Genomic DNA, 8438 nt, shown 5'->3' with positions numbered 1-8438 from the left:
AACATGTAAAATTATGCAGCCACTCTGGAACAGTCTGGCAGTTCTTCAAAAGCTTAAACAGAGAGTTCCTCCTTGACCTACTAATTCTACTCCTAGGCATATGTGTATAATCAAGACAAATAAAAATACGTATCTATACACATGTACATAAATGTTCACAGCAGTATTATTTGTAATAGCCAAAAAGTGGAAATGTCCACCAAAAATATGTGGTCTATTCATACAACATAATATTATTCAAGAATAAAAAGAATAAAGTAATAATACATGCTACAGAGTAGATCAACTTTGAAAACAATGTGCTAAGTGAAAGAAGCTGATCACATAGCACCATATATTGTATGATTAGGTTTATACGAAATGTCCAGAACACGCAAATCTATAGAGACAGAAAGTAGATCAGTAGTTTTGGGGGCTGGGGAACTGGCGATTATTGGCTTGAAAAAAAAATGTATCAGTTGCTCAGTCATGTCTGACTCTTTGCCTGCATGGATTGTAACCAGCCAGGCTCCCCTGTCCATGGAATTCTCCAGGTGAGCATACTGGAGTGGGTAGCCGTTCCCTTCCCGACCCAGGGATTGGACCCAGGGATCGAACCTAGGTCTCCCACATTGCAGGTAGATTCTTTACTATCTGAATCACCAGGGAAGCCCCAAGAATACTCGAGTGGGAAACCATTCCCTTCTCCAGGGGATCTTTTGTGAGGGCTGGGGAATTACTGGCTTAGGGGTATGGATTTCTTCTGTTATAATGAAAATCTTCTAAAATTAATTGTAGTAATAGATGCACAGTTGTATGAATACACTAAAAGCCATTGGATTGCACATTTTAAATGAGTGAACTGTTGTGTGTGTGTGTGTGTTTTAAAGGATCTCTCTGTATGTTGCACTGAGAATAGAAATGGGAGTGTCAAAGGGGCAAACTTGGAAGTAAGAATTCCCAGACTTCAGCTAGGTGGTAGTGATCTGTCTAGTACTAACAGTGGATATGGTGAAAGCAATTGGATTCTAGATGTATTTTGAAGGCCAACCAGGCATCCTGGTGAATTAGGAGCAGAGTGAATGAAAAAGACAGGGGTTAGAGATGACTCTCAATTTTATTCTGAGCAACTGGAGGGCCAGAACTGCTGTTAACTGAGATGGAGAGGGCTGAAGGTGAAGTAGTTTGGGGGAGAACGTTAGGACTTGGATCTCAGCATACTCGTCTAGGTTTCAGTAGATGCTTTCTCAGGGTAAAGTGATCGCTCTCCTCGTCTTTGTTTACTGAGGGTTATTCAAATGAGTGATGAATTCTATAAAAGAGTTTTTCTGAATTTGAAATGAATATACATTTTCTTCTTTTATCTGTTAATGCTGTGAAACACACAAGCAGATTTTCTAATGTTAAACCTTTATTCTGGGACTGCCCTGGAAGGGGGGACCCAGGTTCAATCCCTGGTCCGGGAAAATCCCATGTATCTCAGAGGAACTAAGCCCATGCCCTATAATTACTGAGCCCAAGCTCTAGAGTTCTCAAGCCGCAATTACTGAAGCGCATGCACCCTAGAGCCCAGGTTCCACAACAAGAGAAGCCACCACAATGAGAAGCCCGGGCACCGCAACTACAGAGTAGCTCCTACTCGCCACAGCTAGAGAAAGCCTGCACCTAGCATCAAAGATCCAGAGCAGCCATAAACAAATAAAAGTTTAAAAAACCTTCATTCTATTCCCGAATAAACCTTACATGATCATAATCTGATTTTATTTCTCTGTTGTTATCATATTTTTGTTGTTGTTATCATTTTTAATACATTGTTGGACTTGGTTTGTTAACATTTACTTAGGATTTTGCATTGAATCTTATAAATGAGATTGGTTAGTAATTTCTTCTATTCAAGTTGTTCTTGTTTCATAGAATTATTTGAACTGCTCACCTTCATTTTTTCTTCTTGGAATAGTTTGCTTCATAGTTTGTATGAGAATAGTTTGTATAAGATAGGATACATTCATTCCTTGAGTGTTCAGTAGAATTCACCTATATGACAAACTTTATGTGTGTTTGTTAGTTTTGATTTTTTTTATGGATAGAATTTTAACTACTGAATCAAATATTATTAAGGTTGTAAGTTAATACACATATAAACTTATTTTTCAAAATTTCCCATTTTACCTGTTTTTTAGAATATGAAGTTATTCAGAAAGCTCTCTTTCTTAAGAAAAAATCTAATATAATGTTTATTTGTATTTTCTCTATTTTTTGTGTATTCATCAGTCTCACAAGAGTTTTGTCAACTTAATTTTTTTATAAAACCAATTTTTCTTTGGTTTTTGATCTACTTTATTGGTTCTTTGCTTTCTATTTTATTAATTCCTGCTCTATATTAAAAACTATATTAATGTAAATGGCCTAAACACCCCCAATTAATGGGAAAAAATCATTATATTGGGTGAAAAGACAAGATAAAACTATGTGCTATCTACTATAAATTTTAAATTTTCTTTCAAATTTCTAATTATACTTTAGTTATAAAGACAAAGATAATTAAAAATAACAGGATGGGAAAATAGCATGTACACACTAATCAAAAGAAAAGCTAGAGTAAATATCTTATAATAACCATTATAATCCATTATAATCTTATAAGGGAAAGAATATGAAAAAGGATATATATACATATATATATATCAATCATTTTGCTGTACAGCAGAAACTAATACAACATTACAAATCAACTATACTTCGATAAATACATTTTCAAAAAAGAAAACCTAGAGTGACTATATTAATATCAGACAAAGTAGGTTTCAGAACCAGGAATACTACCAGGGATAAAGAAGAACATTTTACAGTGATAATGTCAATTAATTAAAATCACATAATAAAACTAAAAGTATATGCATCTTATAGAATAGCTTCAAAACATATGAATTCAAAAAACTGATAGACATGGAAAAATAGATAGAAAAATCCAGTTAGACTTGGAGATTTCAACATACTTTTGTCAGTAATTGACAGAGCAAGCAGAGGCTCAATGTAGATATAGACTTAAATACCATGGCCAACAAACTTGACTAAATTAACACTTATAGAACACTGTACCTAATAACTGTAGAACACATGCTGTTTTAAAACACCCATGAGACATTCACCCAGATAGTCCATTTGTTGTTTAGTTGGTAAACTGTGTCTCACTCTTGCGACCTCAAGGACTGTAGCCTGCCAGGCTCCTCTGTCCAAGGGATTTTCCTGGCAAGAATCCTGGAGTGGGTTGCCATTTCCTCCTTCAGGGGATCTTACCAACCCAGGGACTGAACCCGAGTCTCCTGCATTGGCAGGCAGGTTCTTTACCACTGAGCTACCAGGGAAACCCTTCTAGCCCAAGATGGACGAGTCATGGTGGAGAGTTTTGACAAAACATGGTCCACTGGAGAAGGGAAGGAGAACCACTTCAGTATTCTTGCCTTGAGAACCCCATGAACAGTGTCAAAAGCACAGGGTAGGCATGCAGTAAATACTTGTGGGATGAATGAAAAGCTGTATAAATGGAGACCGGAAGCAGGACGGAGGTTCTCCAAGGAAAGCAGAGATGTCAAGGAGAAAGGGTTCCCAGAAAAACAAGGGGCATGGAGAAGGGCGCTACTTTGTTAGCCCCTCGGTGTCCCACTTTCCAGGCAGACTCACCAGCTGCCTTGCCCAGAGTGGTAGCCGTTGATCAGCAGACACTGAGGATCTGGACCCAAGCTCTCTTTCGACGGCATCTTCAGCACCTCTTCGGGTTCACACTCTTCGGCCGCCTCATTCCCCATCTGCTCTCCAGGGCTCAGGGAGCACATCTCAGGCCTGAGTATTGGTCTCCTGCCTGGGGCGGCTGCTCCACTTCCTGTCCTTTATGTTCTACTGCTGCTGCTCCCAGGGGTTGATCTCCAGCAAATGCTGCTTCAAGCAATCTGCTGGATGAAGATGCAGCTGTCTCCGGACACTGTGATCAGTTGTAGGTGAACCTCATGCTGGTGACGATTTCTGAATGGCCGGACATCTTGGCAATGTACTCATCCATATTCTGGGTCATAAAACTAGTTTGAAGAAGAATAAGAGAATTTCAATCGTATACAGTATGTTTCCTGACCATCAATGAAATTAGAAATAAATATTGAATAAGAAAAAGATATCTGGAAAATAACCAAATGTTTGTAAATTAAGTAACACAATCTTAAATAACCTATTGCTTCAAAGAAGAAATAACAGGGATATTGGAAATATTTTGCACTGAGTGAAAAAAAAATCATAACATATCAAAATGTGTGGAATGTACCTAAAATAGTGCTTAGAAAAACTTTCAGCATTAAGTGCTTACATTAGAAAAGAGAAAAAAGGTCCCAAATCAATGAAATAAGTTTACACGCTTAGAAACTGGAAACAAAAGACAAAATTAAGACCAAAATAAGCAGAAAGAAGAAAATAAAATAAAGAGTGGAAATCAATGAAAGAAAATAGAAATGCAACTGAGAAAATCAATAACACCAAAAGCTGGTTCTTTGAAAATATCAATACAATTGATAAACTTCTAAAAAAATTAAAATGTCCAATATCAGGAATTACAGAGGAGAAACCAAACATAGCCTGGTGCGAGGGATAATAAAAGAATATTATGAAAAACTTTATAGCAACAAGACCAGAAACTTAGAAGGAATGGACACAAACTACCAAAGGTCACTCAAGGTGAAATGGATTTAATTTCTGAAATTTAATTTAATTTAATGTCAACGAAAGACATTAGATTTGTAGTTTAAGACCTTCCAACAAAGAACATTTCAGGTCCTGGTGGCCTTACTCATGAATTTGACCAAACATTTAAAGGAAAAAATGAATTGTCCACAAGGTTTTCCAGAAAACAGAAGAGGAAGTCATTTCATTTTATGAGGTCTTTATTCCTCTACACCAATATCAGGCAAGATTACCAAAAAAGTTTTCAGATCAATATTAGTAATGAACATAGACACAAAAAGCAAATTTAATACATCATGACAAGTGGGGAATGCCAGGTTTAACATGTGAAAATCAGTCATGGCAATTAACATGTTAGCTGACTGTGGTGGGCCTGGAAAGAGTCCCTAAAGGGTATCACGTCAGATTCCTAGGATCTGTAATGGTGATGTTATTTAGAAGGGTCTTTGCAGATGTGATTAAGTTAAGGAACCTGAAATAAGGAGATAACTCTGGATTATTCGGGTAGTCCCTAAATCCAGTGACCAGTGTCCTTATAAGACAAAGGCAGAAGAGAGCTTCCCTGGTGGTCTGTGTGTGTTAGTCACTCAGTCGTGTCTGACTCTTCGTGGCCCCATGGATTGTAGCCCGCCAGGCTCCTCTGTCTATGGAATTCTCCAGGCAAGAATACTGGAGTGGGTTGCCATTTCCTCCTTCAGGGGATCTTCCTAACCCAGGGACTGAACCCACGTCTACTGTGTCTTCTGCACTGGCAGGTGGATTCTTCACCATCTGAACCACGAGAAACTTCCCTGGTGGTCTAGTGGTTGAGAATTTGCCTGCCAATGAAGGGGTCATGGATTTGATCCCTGGTCCAGCAAATTCCCATATGCCGTGGAACAACTAAGTTCCATGTGCCACAACTACTGAGCCAGTACTCTAGAGCCCAGGAGCCACAATTACTGAGCCCCCTTGCCTCCAAGTACTGAAGCCTATGCACCTACAACCTGTGTTGTGCAACAAGAGAAGCCACTGCAATGAGAAGCCTGCCCACTGTACTGAAGAGCAGCCCCTGCTCACTGCAACTAGAGAAAGTTCGAGCACAGCAATGAAGACCCAGAACAGCCAAAAATAAGTAAATAAATAAATGAATCTTAAAAAGAGAGAGAGAGAAAGGCAGAGGGATATTTGAGACACATAAGAGGACATAAAGACATAAGGGAATTGATTGACATGGCTACAAGCCAAGGGACACCAGGGCCACAAGAAGCTGGAAGAATCAAAGAACAGAACCTTCCCTAGACCATTTGGAGGGAGTGTAGCCTTGCTGACATTTTGATTACAGGCTTGTGGTCTTCAGAGCTGTGAGAGAACAAATTTCTGTTGTTTTAAGCCCCCAGGCTTGTAGTAATTTGTTATGGCAGTTCCAGGAAACTCATACACTAGCTACAAAAGAAAAACCTTCTAACCATCTCTTTTGATGCAAAAAACATTTTTTTTTTTTTTTACAAAATTCAATACCTAGTCATCATTTTTTTTTTTTAACACAAAAGAAAAAGAAGAACTCTCAGCAAACTAGAACACCGAAGTAGAAGTGGAACTTCCATGGGCTTCCCTGGTGGCACAAAATTCAATACCTAGTCATCATTTTTTTTTAACACAAAAGAAAAAGAAGAACTCTCAGCAAACTAGAACACCGAAGTAGAAGTGGAACTTCCATGGGCTTCCCTGGTGGCTCAAGTGGTAAAGAATCCGCTTGCCATTCAGGAGACATGAGTTCGATCCCTGATCTGGGAAGATCCCACATGATGCAGAGCAACTAAGCCCACAAGCCACAACTATTGAGCCTGTGCTCTAGAGACCAGGATCTGCAACCACTGAGCCCATGCACTGCAATTACTGAAGCTCTCATGCCCTAGAAATGGTGCTCCACAACAAGAGAAACCGCTGCAATGAGAAGCCCGCACGCCACAACTAGAGAGCAGCCCCTGCTCACTGCAATGAGAGAAAAGCCTTCGCAGCAACGAAGACCCAGCACAGCCAAAAATAAGCAAATAAAATTATATATGTAAAAAGAATAACTGACCTAGCAAATCAGTAAAAAGCACTCCTTCAAAATAAGAAGGGATTACATATATTCATAAAAAAAAAAAAAACTTTAAAAAAAGAAGTGGAACTTCCTCAGTCCCATAAAAGGCAACTACAGAAAACCTAATATCATGTTCAGCGGTGAAAGATTGAGTTCTCTCCTTCCTGGATTAGAAACAAGGCACAGATGTCCATTTTCACCCATCTTATGTGACTCTTAACGGAGGTCCTATCCAGCACAATAAAACACGGACAGGAAATGAAATGCAAACTTCACTTCTTAAAGAAAGAAGTAAAACTATTCAGAGATGACATAATTGCTTCTACACAGAATCCAAAGGAATCTAGAAAAAATAATAGAACTAATGTGTAAGTCTATTAAGGTTACAGGATGTAAGGTCAATATACAAAACTCAATAGCAAAAAAAAAAAAACAACTCAATAGCATTAACAAAAAATTGGAAATTGATATTAATGAATGATAACGTTTATGTTTTAAGTTAAACTACAGTAGTTAAAGCACTTATGAATAATTTGGACTTCAACTTTTTTTTTTTTTGGCTGAGCTGGGTCTTCATTGGAGGGAGCAGGCTTAGCTGCTCTGCGGCATGTGGGATCTCAGCTCCCCAACCAGGGATCAAATTGGAGTCCCCTGCCCTGGAAGGAGGACTCTTAACCACTGGACCATCAGCGAAGTCCAGCAATAATGTTTAAAATAGCATTAAAATATGAAATATTTAGGAATAAATTTAACAAAAACGATGTGCAAGGCCCATACCTTATAAACCACACAACATTTTTTTAAAAATTAAAAACCCAAATAAATGAAGAGAGATACTGCTAATGATCTGACTGTTATCCCTCTAAAATTTATATGTTGAAATCCTAATGTGATAGCATTAAGAGATAGGGCCTTTGGGGGTGACTAGGTCATAAATGGGATTAGCGTCCTTATAAAAGAGACCCTGGAGAGTTCTCTCAACCCCTTTCTTTATGTGAGGATAAAATGAGAAGCCTGCAGCTGAAAGAGGGCCCTTGCTCAACCATGCTGGCACCCTGATCTCAGACTTCGCGCCTCTAAAACTGTGAGAAATAAATTTCTGCTGTTTGTAAGCCACTCAATCTGTGATTTTTTTGTTGTTGTTGTTATAGCAAACTTAATGGAATAAGACCAGTACCATGTTCAAGAGCTAGAATATTCAATATTGCTAATATGTCAATTTTCCCCCAATTGATCTATGGATTCAGTGCAACCCCAGCAAGATTTTTAAAAGGGAACTCACAAGCTGGGTAAAAAATGTTTATAGAGGGCTTCCCTGGTGGTTCAGTGGTAAAGAATCCACCTGCCAATGCAGAAGACACAGGTTCGACCCCTGGTCCAGGAAGATCCCACATGCGCAAAGCACCTAAGCCCATGTGCCACAACTGCTGAGCCTGTGCTGTAGAGCCTGAGGGCCGCAACCACTGAGCCACACGCCACAGCTGTGAAGCCCACGTGCCCTCGAGCCTGTGCTCTGCAACATGAGAAGCCACCACCGTGAAAAGCCTGCACACTGGAACTAGTGTAGCTCCCTCTTGCCACATGAGAGAAAAGTCTGTGTAGCAACAAAAGACCAGCACAGCCAAAATAAATAAATAAAAATTCAAAAATGTATATGGAAAACTAA

Source organism: Bubalus bubalis, chromosome 24 (genome assembly GCF_019923935.1).
Source record: "Bubalus bubalis isolate 160015118507 breed Murrah chromosome 24, NDDB_SH_1, whole genome shotgun sequence".
NCBI lineage: Eukaryota > Metazoa > Chordata > Mammalia > Artiodactyla > Bovidae > Bubalus > Bubalus bubalis.
The sequence above is the reverse complement of the archived record's forward strand: the minus strand, read 5'-3'. Positions refer to the sequence as shown.